At 38.5% G+C, this 17693-nt stretch overlaps 1 protein-coding gene across 3 annotated transcripts in view; it reads left to right on the top strand.

The window, feature by feature from the left end:
* The window catches only part of casz1.S (castor zinc finger 1 S homeolog), a 309346-nt gene that overhangs the window by 57005 nt on the left and 234648 nt on the right, over positions 1-17693 (top strand). The gene's annotated exons all lie outside the window — the stretch shown is intronic.

Below are 17693 nucleotides of genomic sequence, written 5' to 3'. Positions count from 1 at the left end.
AATATTCGCAAAGTCTTTTTTAGCAACAAAATATTTAGCAAAACTCCTGAGTAGGTGTCAACGCTAAACCTTTGCTTAGTGAAAATGTGGAATGTAATATTTGCCAGCGACTGATTTTACAATGCGAGCAGTGCTAAACATTCTCAAACATTCTCAAAGGTACCAAGGTACCATTTTAAATAAAGCCTGCAACTTTCAATTATTTCCCCCCCAAAAAGTTGCTTGCATTTTGTTGTGTTTTTATGCTCGACCCCTTTTTTCTCTTCATACTTGAAAATTAATAAATTTGACGTTTCAAAGGGATTGTGTATTAATGCTTTTGAATGTAGGCATGATGTGAACCTGAAAAAAAAGCAAAATGTTTTAAAAAAAGACAGTTTGTTTAAACGTGTTTTTGTTGAAGTGTGATGTGAATTTGTGAGTGTTTCTAGGTTGCCTAGCTCTGTTTAATTAATAACTGAATTGCTCCTGTTTATGTGCTGTTCAGTTTACCAGCTGCCCTTAAAGCTTCTCGTTTCACCTGGGTGAATGTAAAAGCTGTCTGTTTCCTTGGATACTGGGCCTCACCATGGTGACACACCCTCTTTATATTATATTAGTCAGTTTCCCAGTGTTGATTGTTTTTGGCAAAGATCTTCAGAAACTCATCCAACTATTAAATAAAACATATAAGCAAGCTGAAAGGGCAGCACAAAAACAGGTTGGATTACCTACAGCTTCTACCTTTGTGTGGGTGGGAACGTATGTGATTAGTCCATGACACAGAGGCTCCCCCCCCAAAAAGAAGTAACTGCTTTGTGCAAAGACAATATTTGCTGCATGCATTTTATACAGTTGTGAGTCTGTAAAGGTAATCATCAATGTACAGGTAATCAGCATTATTTAGAGATACCTGTAAGTTACACTGGAGATTTTGTAGGATGGTGTAAGATTGAAAGACTGCTTTCTACAATTTGGTTGCAGTTGGGCTAGTCAAATACAGATATAACAATTTAATGTCTAAAATACATGGAAGATTTACCATCTGACCTGACACACTTGTTGGAAGAGAACGATGCATGCGGTGACCCAGAAGAATAGTACACTCCTCTTCTGCTCCTGAAGATTCTCTGTTTTTTAAACCAGAAGTGTGTACAGAAGTAGTGCACATTTCGAGAAGATGTGGGTACAAGTTGTACTTTGTGGGTTACGGTCTGGTGTGGGTTGAGGTTTCACTGACCCACACATCACTATTCTGCGTGTACTTCACACAGGAATGATTCATCTGCTTCAGTCTTTGTGAACACATAAAGGCCATTCTCACAAAAAAAGCAAAAGCATATACAGCAAATACCAAGTCTGCCAAATTCTAACCCCATGTGGTGCCAGTGATGCCAGTGACATGCTTCTATAAGAGAACAATTATTTAAAATGATGTGAGCATGTGCAGTACAATGATTACTTTAATGCAAATTTGCTATGCTTTATATGGAACAGGGAATGCAAGTGAGTAAACAAGATGGAGGCAATCTCCACACTAAATTACCCCTGGTATGATAAGAGGTCAGTAACCTATTAAATTACCCCCCCCCCCCAGTGATTTGAGGTTTAGGTCTCCTTTACTCTTCACAACTTTAAACTAGTCTCTATGTTATGTAATCCATGGCGTATATTTTACAGATTTCCATATAATACACCCTCAAAATCACAGAAACAAATGTTTAATAGCTTACTTGTCTTAGCCACATATTGACTTATTGACATATGTTCTGAGTTGAAATACCCACACCCACGTTTTGAACAGTCACACACCTGACCAAGCACTGCACAAACAAGCACCGCACCAACCAATAAAAATTAAAGATGTAGAAATTAAGGAGAGCGAAATACGCCAACCTTAATTAATTGAAATATTTACCAATCCAGTTTTTTTAATTGTGTATGTGTTTGTTATATTTGTGTACAATAAATACCTGCTCCATGGGTGTAACTAGAGCTAAAATAAAGGTGACATCAGTATGAAAAAATGTAACGAAAAACATTTTCATGCCACAACAGATCAAATTTCATTTTCTTCTTACAGTTGGATTCTAATTATAATGTATTAATATTTTTAGGCTGAAACAAAAAAAGTTTGAAACTTCTTTTGACAAAGTATACAATAAAATGAAAACAAATAATATTTGAGGTAGCAAAAATGTATGATAGCTACTACAGTAATATAAATGCTAAAATAACAGTGTTTTTTATATAAACATAGTGTTAACATTTTAGTATCTGCATTTTTAGAGGGATGGGTGAAGGAATTACTGTATTTGTTGCTATTGATGTTTTGTGTGTCTTACCCATTAGTGTACAGTTCACAACCACAATGTTAGCAATGTGGAGTTATACATTCATATACAGTAACTCCACCATTTGTGCATTACACAAATGTCTGACCATGACTTAAGTGTTTCACTAGACTGTATTCTCTGTGTTTATATCAATATAAAACTGTCAGTGATGTGCTGCTGTTAATTTTGTTCATAAGGGGGAACTATCTTGGACAAACAAAAATGTATTAGCTTTAGCCCAAGGGGTAAGAAATAAATCATACATTCTTTACCGGTTTTAAAATAGTTACTTTACTCTCCCCTTTCAGCAGTCTCTCTTTACATACAGCTTTGTGTCAGTCCTTTTTATAGACAGTTACTTTTAATATATGATGTATTAGAGCTTACTGTCATTAAAAAAATACTTAGATTGCTGAGAAGGTAGATAGTATCAATCTGATTACTTCAGAAAGTGTACAGGGTTTTTAAATTGATTATACAGGTATGGGATTCGTTATCCAGAAAGCTCCGAATTATGGAAGGGCTGCCTCCCATAGACTCCATTTTATGCAAATAATCCACATTTTTTAAAAAATATTTCCTTTTTCTTTGTACTAATAAAACAGTACCATGTACTTCATTCAAACTATGATATAATTAATCCTTATTGGAAGCAAAAACAGTTTATTGAGTTTATTTAATGTTTAAAGGATTTTCTAGTAGACTTAAGGTATGAAGGTCCAAATTATGGAAAGATCCATTATCCGGAAAGCCCCAGGTCCCAAGCATTCTGGATGATAGGTTCCATACCTGTACATGTATTGGATCTATTATCCAGAATGCTTGGTTACACGGATAAGTAATCTTACTGTGATTTGGATTTCCATACCTTAAGGGGCAGATTTATCAAAATGAGAAATTAGAGCTCATTACAGTGAAACTCCATCATCACCATTTGTTAAATATGCTTCTAAAATCCTCTGCCAGGTCTATATAGGTGTTATACATTTTCAGTTCTCTAATGCTATAGCTGTACAACCCACACCAGGGGTGTAACTAGAGAGGAAGAAACCCCTGCGGCTGCTTGGTGGCCCTGGAGGTAAAGTGGGCCCATGAGGCCCTAATTAATTAACAATTTTAATATATAATGGTAAAAAAGGACAACCTCTGGATATGTTGGGGGCTCTAAAATTAATGTTGGAAGATTGTAGTTCTGGCACTGATTCACCACAGACGAAGTATCGCGAATGTAGCAATATCATAAACATTGTAACACATTGTGTAAAACATTTAACAAGTGCAAATAGAGTGATACATCAAATGTCACTTAAATTGTAACATGAGGGAATTGATCTATACAGGCCTGAGACATCATGCGGTACCTGTGTAACATACAGTACTCAGCACTGAATCAACCACATCATTTGTGCCACAGGTTTCTTGTTTTGCTTTAGGCTGGGAGCCAGCAGGCCTGGTGGTCCTAGCGAGGGGGTAGGAAGATTCTCAGTGGAAATCCCCTGTGGAGCCAGACGCACTTAAAGAGATACTGACATTGAAATCAACTTTTTTTACATCCATCATAATATTGCGTTTGAAAGCAACTTATAACTTTGCCATAAAGTGTTTGCACAATGCTTTTACATTACCTGTCTGGTGCCCCATGTTTCTGTATGAGGGGGCTGCCATATTTGTGCAGGAGGAGTCTGTTAGCATTAGAAACTTTAACTGACAGGCTGAGATGGGACAGTCAGGTTGGCAAAACAGTCATGTTTATAAACTTCAACTAACAGTTACTTACAAAAACAAACCTCTCAGCAAAAAACGATCAACATGACCTATATGTTACTTTTAATGTACATTGATATTTTAAAAAGTAGTTTTTTAGTGTCAGTATAACTTTAATACTGGTTGATCCGGTACTTCCTTATTCCAGCTGGAGTTGGTGACGTCGGCACGTTGGACGCTGTGCACCTGACGTCATCACTCTGGCTTGTGCCGGAGGCACCCGGGAATTACGTCATTGCACTCATTTTCAACGCAATTTTTTAAATATCAGCGTTTCTACAGCTTAGTTGGCTTGTCACTGAGGGTTCTAAGCTGTGGTGTACCTGGTGAAAAAGCCTAAAGATATGGCTCAAGTCCTTTCTTTATGTCTTCTCTCTCTTATTGAACGCAAGGATTGTTACTCCTGTATTTTCAATATGTTGCAGATGTCTAGTCAGGGAACTCCTTCAGGCAAGAGGAAGTCCAAGACCAGGAATTTGGTTTGCTGGGAATGTGAAGTACCATTACCAGATGATTATGGAAGAGGTTGCTGTGAGGATTGCTTAGCTAAAGCTGAAAGTGTACCACAACAGGCTGAAGGTTCTCTTTCATGGCTTAAAGATTTTCTTCAACGATCTTTTTCTGAGATAAAACAGTCCATTACACAGAAAGATTCAGGAGAGATGGAAATGTGTCAGAGATCCCTGGAAGGAGAAGAGTTTACAGTCATTGATGAAATGTATTCTTCATCTGAGGAAGAAACAGAGATGGCAGTTTTTTCAGTATCAAAATTGATTAAGGCTGTTAGAGCAGCAATTGAGGATCAAGAGGGGAAAACATTGTGGAAGCAGAAAAAAGATGGCCCCAGAAGAAACAGAAAGTTTTTCCAGTGCACCCAGTAATTAAGGATCTTATAGAATTTCAGTGGAAAAATCCTGATAAAGCTCTGGTTATTCATAAGAGATTTAAAATACTTTTTCCAATCGGTGAAGAAGCTAAAGCTTGGGAATCGCCACCAAAAGTGGATATCGCGGTTGGTCATCTGTCTAAGAGAAAAACCATCCCTGTGGAAGATGGTTCAGGTCTAAAGAATTTAATGGACCCAAAGGCAGAGTGTTCCCTTAGGTGCATTTATTCCACATCATTGAATCAATGCAAACAGCTTATTGCAGCATCAGTGGTTTCCAGGGGCCTCAGGAACTGGGAGGTCCAATTGGAGTAAGATGTGCAGAAGAAAACACCTAGAGAGCAACTGATAAAAGATATAAAAATAATTAAAGCCACATCAGAATTTCTATGCGATTCATCCATTGAAGCTTTAAAACTTTCCTCCAGAAATATGGCACTGGCCACGACTGCTAGACAAGCCATATGGTTAAAACATTGGAGAGCAGATTCTACATCCAAGATAAATCTATGTAATATGGATTTTGAACCTGGACATAGATACATTAATGGAATAACTTTCGGACGAGAAAGGGAAATCTCTACCTCAAGATAGAACCAGGAGAGGTAGAAGTTTTTCGTAAGCAGACAAGATCTCCACCCAGAACTCAGCAGTCCAGGTTTACAGAAAAGGAAAAAGAGAAAGATAGACCTCAATCATTCAAAGGGCAAAGGGAATGACCAGAGCTACAAGAGGAAGAACCAGAGGTGCTTCAGGAGGGCATTTATTCTCTTCATGATGCCAGAAGTTTGGAGGTGGGAGGAAGACAAATTTTTTTTCTATCACCAATGGAAATTATTTGTCACTGATCCATTGGTCCTACATCTAGTTAAAGAAGGCTACAAGATAGAATTTCGAAGAAAACCACCTCAAGAATTTTTCATTACCCAAACTAATTTTTCATCCTAAAAGCAGCAAGCACTGGAGGATGCCATAAAAGTTATATATAGATGAGAGTTCTAGAAGAAGAACCTCAGTTGGAAGAAGGTATGGGTACATATTTCAGAGTTTTTTTTTGGTCCCAAAGCCAAATGGGACTTTTCGTATGATTATCGACCTAAGACGGTTAAACAGATTCATAAGGAGGGAGATTTTTTGGCTACTCTAGTCTTAAGAGACGCATATCTACACCTGCCAATTTTTCCAAAACACAGAAAATATTTAAGAGTGGCAGTGTTTATCGACATTTTCAATATTGCACTCTCCCATTCAGGATAACTTCTGTCGCCCTCATATTTACTAAGGTGGTGGTTGCAGTTGTAGCTGGTCTAAGGGAAGAAGGGATCCACATTGTCCCTTATTTGGACGACTGGCTAATAAAGGCCGGAACAGATTCTCTACTATCAAAGCAGCTTCAAAGGATGCTTGAAGTTCTAGAGGCCCTTGGCTGGATAGTAAATTACGAGAAATCTTCCCTCTACCCTGCAAGACAAAAGCAATTCCTGGGGTTTGTCTTAGACACAAGACAGATGAAAATAAGGCTGACAGAACAGAGGATGTTGGCTCTTCAATCTCAGATCTCAACATTGCTATCTCGCACTCCAGTGTCTCTTCGGTAGATGATGAAAGTGTTGGGTCTTATGACAGCATCCATAGAAGCAGTCCCTTGGGCACGCCTTCACATGAGATGTCATCAACAAGAGATACTATTCAAATGGGACCGGAGTGTAGATACCCTGGATTCAGTGGTATTCATCCCAGTAGTTGTGTCAGAAGCATTGGATTGGCTGAAACTAGGGAGACCGATAAGTTGGCTCCTGTCACAACAGATGCCTCAAATTTCGGCCGGGTGATCATTTGGGGTCTCTTATTGTCCAGGGAACCTGGGATCATGTGGAGAAGTCTTTTTCTTCGAACTTCAGAGAGTTAAGAGCTGTATTCCTAGCATTGAAGGCATTCCAGTCAGAGATCAGGGGGCACACAGTCAAGATTCAATCGGACAACAGCTCAGTGGAGGTAAAGGGTCCAGAATACTTCTAGCAGAGACCCTGAAGATTCTCAACAATCTACGGGACCTCAAGGCCCCTATTAACATAATTGGGGTTATCAATGGAGGTGGTGAATACACTGCTTCAATCAAGGAAGCCCTCTACCTCAAAAATCTATGCCAGAATTGTTAAAGCTTATATGAAGTGGTGTAGTTCCCCAGAACTTTGTGGGTCTGAGACTAGTATCAGCCACATTTTAGACTTTCTACAAAAGGGTGTTGAGATGAATCTTAAGCCTAATACTCTAAAATTTAAAGTATCTCTATTATCGGCATTTTTGGGTATAAGGCTTTCTGAGAATCTTCTCATTAGAAGTTTTATTAAAGCTCCAGTAAAGCTCAGATCAAAAATACTACAACCCATAGCTCTGTGGGACTTGAATGTGGTCTTAGAGAGATTGTGTAAAAATCCATTTGAACCCTTGGATAAGTCAGCCATAAAGCATTTATCCTTCAAAGCATTGTTTCTCACAAAAATTACATCAGCCAAAAGGGTCAGTGAGCTTCAAGCTTTATCAATAAAAGAACCTTACATCATGTTCTTTCAGGATTATGTTTTACTAAGAACAACTCCACACTTTAGTCCAAAGGTAGCATCCTGGTCTAATATAAATCAAGAGATTTGCCTTCCTACATTTTTAGCAGAGCCTAATACTCCTGAAGAAGTTCGGCTACATTCTCTCGATGTGGGTAGAATTCTCAAGGAATACATCAGAAGAACACAAGAGTTTAGAAGATCTGAAAACTTGTTCATTTCTTTTTTTGGGAAAAACAAAGGGAAGGCAGCTTCAAAATTACCTCTGGCCAGATGAATCAAGGATACCATCCAGATGTGTTATATCACAGATAATTTTTCTCCTCCGATATTTGTCAGAGCACATTCAACCGGGCTATGGCTACCTCTTGGGCAGAGAGAATTCTGGTTCTGATGGATCAGATTTGCAGAGCGGCTTCATGGTCAAATCTTCACACTTTTTTCCAAGCATTATAGACTAGACATACAGGCTTCCTAGGAGGCAGCTTTTGGGATAACCATTCTACAATTGGTGACGAAGAGTTCCTGAATCTCACCCTTTCTTGCTATGTCCAATTTGTGTGCTGCACAAATATTATCTACCCTCCCTATTAATTACTGTGCATTCAGTTGTTGTGTTATTACTTGAAAAGAACATGAGGGGAGGAGAGAGGGGTGGGGTCTTATAGGGTTAAAACTTTATTGTTCCTCCTGTCCTAGCAATAAGGAGGGGACTGGAACCCCCATTTGTGTGCTGCCAATTGGAATGAAAAGGAAAGAAATATTACAGTAAGTGAAATCGACTTCTGGTGATCTATCTGAAATCAACTGAACTGAAAGAAGTGTTTGAACGTGAACAACACCTTAAAGGAGCAACAAACCCTTAATTAAGAAACCCTATCCTTCATAGACCCCCCTCCCTCCTCCCCCCAGCCTAGCTGCCTCCCCAGGCAAATGCCCCTAACTCCATGCAAATTCTGTAGAGCAGAGTTCAGGGGCACCATCTTCTTCTCTTCAGTAATGGTCGAAGTTGAATTTTTAAGAGACAGTACATGATAAATTTTGATATTCAAATTTTTTCAAATTCAAATAAAATTTGGACTATTCCCTAGTCGAAGTACACAAAAATTAACTTGAAATTAGATTTATTTAAATTCGAATTTTCACTTTGACCTTTGATAAATCTGCCCCTAAGGGACCAATTAACTAACATGCATATTTACATTTTTTAAGTTTTTTTATTTCTCTGAAAAGCTGAAATTTGAGATTTATTAAGTGTAATAAGGATCTATGACAGATACAACTACAGACTACATGTCTGCTTGACTGCATCTTCTTTTGCTAGGTGGCTGAAGAAGCTTTAACTGTTCTCTTAAGTCTACAAAATTTTAGTGGAGTATGACAAAGCCCAAATCAGAAGAGGACGACTCAGAAGATATGAGAGGTAAACCATGTTCCAAAAATTAGCCAGAATTTGCAATTAAATGGGAGCATCAAGGATCAGAAAGAAAAGTGGTGAGGAGGTAGGAAGTGGATAGACCCATCTCAATGATGGCCCAAAAGTGCTAAGATTAATATGCAAGACAAGCTCAGGAAAGAAAATACTAGGAAATGATATTCCAGGAAAAAAGTGCCTAGGAATTGTATATACAGTATATAGATTTTTTATTCACATGTAAATCTTTTCAACCTATCTGTTTAATACTTAAATGATTAAAGGTTATCACACATTTAGTTATGGATTATTTTCCTTTGCTGTGTATGCTGAATTCTTTGGATTACATAATATATAAGGCTGAAAAAACATGTCCATCACGTAAATCCTGTCAGCTGATTCAGAATTCCTTTGAATGATCAAATGAGTCTGTCAGTACAGATGCTATTATCAAAATTGTTTGGTACCTGTGGATTTTTGCATAAGGTGTTTTTCTGTAATTTGAATCTCCATACCTTAAGAGTGATGGCACAGCACAAGCATGACCAGGAGAGGATGAGAAAGATGAGTACCGTATATACTCGTGTATAAGCCGACCCGCGTATAAGCCGAGGTACCTAATTTTACCTACAAAAACTGGAAAACCTTATTGACTCGAGTATAAGCCTAGGGTGCATTCCAGTACACCCTGTGTTGTGATGTCTGTACATACACACGAGATGCAATGCGAGAGAGAGAGAGAGAGAAATTCTTAGCTGAAACAAAAGCACTTGACATTCCATACTGCTGTTGAACAATGACCAGACAGGGGTACAAGTCACTAGGAGGACAATGTAAACCTGAGTTTACATTGAAACTACAACTCCCAGAATCCTTGTGTGACTCAGACTGGAAGAGGCTGCTGGGAAATGCAGTTTATAGTTATCTGGCTGAGCCATGCGGCAAGGTCACAGGTAGTGCTAATTACAGGCCACTTGTTGCCCTGCGGTTACTGCCCCCCCCCCCAGTAAGGCCTGTAGCAGTTACTCACATGGGCTCCAATATTGCGATACAACTGCTCCTCTATTGCGATACAACTGCTCCTCATACTGCTGTCCTCATACTGCTGTACTCTGTGTAGTTTCCCCAGCAGGTTCCAGTAATGGCGAAGAGATGGGGGCAGGGACGTGATCAATTACCCTGTGAAATCCTGTCCGATGGTCCCCTCTGTAACACCGGATCAAGTCCCCTAACCAAGCGCCGTATAATTTAGCAGGCAGCAGGCCCTACGGTGAGCCGGAAAACAGACACCTTGAGGCAATAATTTTGCGATCTTAGGCGAGACTAACAATTTGGTGCGCTGTGTGGGCGGAGCTGGGAGGAGCGCGCATGGGAAGCTGAATGCCGCTGCTACATGGAGAATGTGTGAGTGAGAAAGAGAGAGAGATGCGCCTCTGAAGCCGGTTTTACTGTTTAATCCAGCCCTAGCTGCGGGCAATTACACATCGGCGCCCGGAAACTCAAGGGAAAGGTCAAGTATCGGTGCATGCCCATTTATAGAACAAACACTATAGTGCAGGGAAAACGCCTGCTGTGCGGGTCACAGGAGGACATTGCAGGAGCGCATTGATTGTGATTTTGCACATTGACCCGAGTATAAGCCGAAGTAGACTTTTTCAGCACATTTTGGACGCTGAAAAACTCGGCTTATACTCGAGTATATACGGTAATAAGTAGCATTAATAATACAGTTATAGCCTTACAGAGCATTTGTTTTTTGATGGGGTTAGGAACCCATTTAGAAGATGGAAAGAGGCAAATCATTAAAAAACCATAATAAATAAATAATGAAGACCAATTGAATTGGCCATTCTATAACATTGAAAAAATTGACTCAAAGGTAAACCACGCCTTTAAGCTATAATGCGCAAGTAATAGTGTTCTCTTGCATCAATTATAATGTTATACTATGGCAAGTCATATTTGAAAGATTAGTCACCAATTGTAGTGCAGATTTAACCTTAAGTGAAAATCTTAGGGGCACATTTACTATTGGTCGAATATGGAGGGTTAATTAACCCTCCATATTCGACCCTCGAAGTAAAATACTTCGAACGATTAAATCCTTCGAATCGAACGATTCCAAGGATTTTAATCCATCGATCGCAGGATTTTCCTTCAATCAAAAAAAAAGCTTAGAAAGCTTATGGGGACCTTCCCCATAGGCTAACATTGGTGCTCGGTAGGTTTTAGGTGGCGAAGTAGGTGGTCGAAGTTTTTTTTAAAGAGACAGTACTTCGACTATCAAATGGTCGAATAGTCGAACGATTTTTAGTACGAATCGTTCGATTCAAAGTCGTAGTCGAAGGTCGAAGTAGCCAAAAAAATACTTCAAATTCAAAGTATTTTTCATTCTAATCCTTCACTCGAGCTAAGTAAATGTGCCCCTTAGTGTGCCATCATCCTACCAGTTGGATCTATTTACTTAAACACATTGTTTCACATTGTTGGAATCCTGAGTTTAATTCCAGCCAGAGAAGTATCTGCTTGGTGTATAAATGTTTTTCACGTGTCTGTGTGGGGTTTCTTCCATGCTTCAAAAACATTGAGGCAGGTGAATGGCTTCTGACAGACAAATGTATTATACTATACTATGTGTGAACATAAACTTATATTAAAGCTCCACTACTACATTAAAGTACCGTATATACTCGAGTATATGCAGAGTTTTTCAGCATCCAAAATGTGCTGAAAAAGTCTACCTCGGCTTATACTCGAGTCAGTGGGCAGTAGCTGAGATTGCAGTCACTTTTAATCATTCCTATACCAACAGTTCGCTTGGGGAGAGACTGCAATATCACACAGCACCCTCTGTTGGTTATATAAAAAAATAACAGTGCGCCCTCTGTTGGTTATATGAAAGAATAACAGTGACTGCAAATATCACACAGCGCCATCTGTTGGTTATATGAAAGATTAACAGTGACTGCAATATCACACAGCGCCCTCTGTTGGTTATATGAAAGAATACCAGTATCTGCAATATCACACAGCGCCCTCTGTTGGTTACATGAAGGATTAACAGTGATGGCAATATCACACAGCGCCCTCTGTTGGTTATACGCAAGATTAACAGTGATGGCAATATCACACAGCGCCCTCTGTTGGTTATACGAAAGATTAACAGTGATGGCAATATCACACAGCGCCCTCTGTTGGTTATACGAAAGATTAACAGTGATGGCAATATCACACAGCACCCTCTGCACATGGTAGTGGGACAGTGGGACAATGCACACAGTAATCCGTTTGGCAATTCTCTGTCACCATCAACTTTGCAAAGAAGTCCAGTTGATCACTGGGGGGGTCGCTTTGGCGGAATGTGCACTGCTGGGAGACAGGGCTGTAGTTGTGTCTAGGCTTATACTTGAGTCAATACGTTTTCCCAGTTTTCGTAGTTAAAATTAGGTACCTCGGCTTATACTCGGGTCGGTTTATACTCGAGTATATATGGTATGTAGATCTCTATTTTTCATTTTACCCTATTAGTTTTGGAGGTGAAATATTTCCATGACGGTGTAGGGAAAAAATCCTCTTGATTATAGATATAGTCTTTGATAATTTTGGGTTGCCAATATCATCTTATTCTGTTTAAAACAGCTAATCTTTGTTATAAATGTATTATACAGTTAATTACAGGAACTTCCCTGTGGGCTCATGCCCCACCTTTTATGTATTATTTTGAGAATTGCAAATAGTTTGAAAGTTGTCGTCCTCTGAAACTTCTGTTTTTTTCACTCGCTGTGTTTTAATTAAAAGTTGTTATTAGTTTTGTTCTATTAAAGCTTTAATTTCTCATATTTCATCTGTGCTTCTACTGATGGCATGACTCTGTTTTCCTTTTTTTTTATGTACAGAGCAGGTGTCCTAGGAAAAGAATGGGGTGTGGACAGTATAAAAAGTGCATTCATTTTCTCCTAATCTATATTTATAGTAAATAAAAGGCAAGGAATCAGGCAGGGATTTGTGTTCCACCCAGTTCAGCCTTGCGCAACACTACCCCAAAGTAAAGTGTTAAGATGGAAGGAAATATTTTAGCAGTTGCTGTCTCCTTCTCATAGCGCAATTAATTACTGTCTTATGCCAAAACAAGTAGGTGTTTTTGTTTTTTTGTAAACTGAGCTTTCTGAATTGTGGTGCTCACCCTCTATTCTAAACATGAATTAGGCTGTGCTTTAGTGTGAAAATACAGAAGTATAACAGGGCGATTTGTAGCCATAACTTGAGCAGTCCAGACCAAATGTTGGAAAGCAAAGTGGACTTTGAACACAAAGGTGTGGAAACCTAAGCTATAAAACATTTGGTTAAACAGAACATACAGTACAAGTGACACATTTTAATTTTCCAGTTTAATTTTCTCCTGCTCAAAATGAAGACCTTTGCATTAATTAACAGAAAAAGTATTGAAAGATAAGGTTGAAATATGAATACTGTATATAGGGTTCATTTACGAACACTGAAGGAGTGCCATGGTTTTTACACACAATACTGTCTTATAATTTGAGTGTAATTGTGTTCTTTTGGGGTGATGCGCCTGATGCAATTGTGGGTGTTGCATCACAGTTTTTTGCAGTTGCGCTTACACTTTCATGTGAATCAAACATAGCTGTGCTGAAAATGTTTGATGTTCAGATTTCAGCACTACTAGCAGTCACGCCAGTGATGGCTGTGCATTCCTTTAGTCATACGTGCTAATGATTTCTTTCCAGAAACCCTGAATCTACTACCACCTGCAGAGCTGATGGTAGCTCCAGGGTTCCCCTGCCCCAATAGACATGGCAACAATTGCTCTCCCTTTTGTTTAACACCACATTGATACTTACCACCATACTACAATCAAGCAATAAAAGACACAATGCATACATGGATCATAAAAGGCCACATCATTTATTTGTTGATATGAACAGATACTTCTGTTAACTCACTAACAGAGAACTTCATAACTAACAACTTATTCCCCTTTTGGAAGATGGCCTATGTAAAGCACTAGCTCAATGGCAGCTTGTCAATCGCCACCACACGACTCGAAAAGTGCCCCTGTCAACCTCTCCCTCTCTCTCATTCATGCCCCGGCCGAGACCACCGCCCAGGAGGGACACATCAATACCAATTAGAGTTCCCAAACTGTGGAAAACCTCCCCATTAACTGCAACTGTTCTTATGAGCAACCACCAATCAGTTTCGGACTGGGCCTGCTCCCCCAGCAAGGAAAGTTGTTAACGCTGCAACACGTCACGTCTTCTGCATGCAGTTCGTTTGTGGAGGTGTGCGGAGTGAGCAGGGGTTTGGAGTTCAGGAGGGGGCCCCCACTCTGACCCTGGTGCCAATCCCCTTGCTGTGACAACCCCTTACCCCAAATTCTTATCCTGTACAGACCTGTAACCTGCCTTAATGAGGGAGATCCTTTTAGGTCAGCTGCACTTTTAAAATGGGCACAGCTTAGTGGTTCCTGTGAGGTTTTTCCCGCCCTCTCATCCCAAGCCATCCGCCTTGGCAACTCCTGCCATCATCTTGAACCAATGGGCCAACACCCCCTTGTTGCCATCCCTCCAGGAGGCCTCACCACAAGTGATCGCAAGAGGGGAACTGTGCAAAGTGCTCTTAAATTTTTTAAACAAACAGATTCTTAAGTGTCTTATTCTTAAATAGAGGGAACCAACATGGAAGTGGAAGTCAAAAATAACAATTGCTACTTTTCAGAGCAAGAAAACAGAAATTTTTTTGCAACAAGCTTTTAATGAACATCAAAAATACTTATATTAGTTTCTTTGATGAAAATTAACTTAGTTAAGTTAACTAAGATATGATGGCAGCATAAACTTGACAGTGAAGTTAGGTAAATGGAAATTCTCTGTATGCCACATATGTACATAAATTCATCTTATTCAATCAAATATGTGGAGCAAGGATATTGGATATATTTTTTGACTAGTAGCTATAGAGCACATTCAAGCGTCATTAGGATAAGGAAGAGTTCATTATATCGGTACACCACAATTTCATTGCTGGGGAGTTATGTAATTTCAATGTCACTGTACTGCACTGATTTGTGCATGAAATAACAACCACTGTTTTTGAAAAAATAGGCAAAAAGTATGTTCAATACATGTCTTTTTCTGCTAACTCACAATGAATTTAGGTTTATATTGTCCCCTGAAAGCTTAGTAGCTAAAAAACTACAGTTAGTATAAGTGAGAAAGAATACACTGGACCAAATAACCGTCATGTGATTTTCAAAATATCTGCTGATGCCATGTTCGAGATTGAAGCATTTATAGGTCTGCATTAAAGTGGTGTAGCAGCTGACTCCTGTTCTGATCTGTTCATTAAATCCAAAGGTTAGATGAGAGAATCAATAATAGTTTTCCAGCGCTGCAGTTTATTATTTAAACTGTTGTCTGGTTGCCAGAGCCATTGGATAACAGATAGGCAGATGAGGATAGGTGATACAAATTAACTTGCAATCTAACTTCACATTCATTACCATTAACATTTCAGTGAAGAAAAATGGGAAACTTGCACTTCATCTCATTTGTTAGGTATAATATCAAATCCCATCCAAAATCATATACTACCTGTTATAGAGAAAAAGACTACAGAGAACTGTAGAGAACCCTCTGCAAGAGTAGAGTCCATTGTTCAACGCATTTAGCAAAAACAGAGATATTACTATCAATTCTGTATTCCAAATGTGTAAGTAAATTAGTGACCCAAATATTGAAATCTGTGGTTTGCCATTTATGATTTTATGTAATTATGTAACCATACTCTACATACAATCCTTCAGCTGGTCCGCTCTCCATGTGCATACAGAAACTAATACACCATTATTTGGTGGAATAATTCCATGTACATTAAAACTTTCTTAAAACTTAAGCAAGTCATATCATATTTAAAAATGTTAGATATTTGAACAGGAATTGCCTTGAAAAATACAAGACACAAAGAACTAGGTAGTAGAATTACCTTTCCTTAATTGTGCTCAGATTCATATCCATCAGTCATATCCATTTTTATTTTTTACTTTTTATGACCTGGCAAAATCATTCTATGTTGATTTACTATCATAGGCGATAAGCCAGGGGAGTTATTCCTTTATTAGCAGGCACAGTTGAAATCCACATGCTGCATGGCAAAAATTAGCACTGATATCTTTGTTAGGAATCAATGCATTCTGCAGCATGTCTCTTGATTTAACATCATAATCATTTATCTTTATAGATACAGCAAGTTACAAAGTGATTTACATTAAATTATAAGAAACAGGGATCTTAGAATAATTTAACAAAAATGTCTTATAGGATAAACATTTATATATGCAAAACAAACTGGAGCGTATTTTTTGTCAACCAGGTTTGGGGAGGCTTAGCCTTCTCTAACCTTATTGAAAACCCATCCATGAGTGGATAGTTATCTCCGTAATGATGTTAAATGAGTTGCTATGTCTGCACATGTGAAATTAACCTTAGCAATATAAATTACAGAAATGAAAAGAAAAAAGCATATTTATGGCACATAGAGCAGTGGCTCTTCTGCTCTCAGCCTGTTTTTTTTTTTTTTTTGCAGGCTAAGAGAAGCAGATTCTGCTCTCTTATGCATTGCACTACATTGAAAGCATTCGTTAACTGATCTCAAATGGCGTTGGCTGCACTCTTAGAAACCAGACCCTATACTGTTAAAACTTTCTTCTACCAAACAAAAATATAACAAAAGGTACAGACAAAGGTCTGATAAGTTTCATGCCTTAGCACTTTATCAAAGCCAGGCCATTAGGTAACAGAGCCAGTTATTTTCACGTGTCCATGTACCCACGGCACTGTGCTGAACCAGCAAATACAGGTGAACACTGGTGAGAAGCTGCATTCAATGGCTTAGTGGGGTGAAGTGGGTACAGGGGCAGTTAAAAATAATGGGCTTTGTTAATAAAAAGCCACCACACAAAAGGCCTGCTTATAATATAATACAGAATGCATATTTGTCATGGACAAACTCTAATTTGTTGAGATTTTGAGTGAAAACCAGCACCAAACATCCCAAAACACCCGAAAAATCGTGAAAGCAAGAAACATCTTCAAATGGTTAAAGGGACCACCTAAAACCTGTTGAATTCATGTAAAAGTGAATTTAGGATTAAGGATTATAACCCTATAGTAAAACCCAGAAGTCTTTTGGTATACATGTACCATTAACCTATTTTGAATAGAAAGGCTATTTGGGACTTAATTCTTAATTTTATTAACTATGAAAAAGTTTCATGTGTGCTACATCATCTTCCTAACGGCAATGGGTTGGAATATGTGCAAAACGAAGGGGCATTGATTTGTTCAAAATTTGTGTAATGATTACAACAAAAAACATAGGGGCTTGTCAAAATATGCAATTATTAATAATTAACCTTTGTACTGGTTCTGTTTTACATATAGGGGCCTATTTATTAAACCTAAAATTTTTCTGGTCGAGCTTGAATTTTAGAGAGCAAAAATCTTTTTTTTCTGTTTTGTGGGCGACAACTCAAAAATGTTGCACAAATCAAATTGACGCACAATTTTGTTGCAACTTTTTCACACACCAATTTTTTATTTATTAGTATTCATTCGGGGGGTTATTTATCAGAATCTGCTATTTTCTGAAAACCAAATCTGCACCGACTTTTTTTCGGACTTTAATAAACAACTCCTTTAACTTAATATTTTTAGAAAGATTTTTATCATGAT

This window comes from Xenopus laevis, chromosome 7S (genome assembly GCF_017654675.1).
Source record: "Xenopus laevis strain J_2021 chromosome 7S, Xenopus_laevis_v10.1, whole genome shotgun sequence".
NCBI lineage: Eukaryota > Metazoa > Chordata > Amphibia > Anura > Pipidae > Xenopus > Xenopus laevis.
This window is presented reverse-complemented; position numbering and strand designations above follow the sequence as displayed.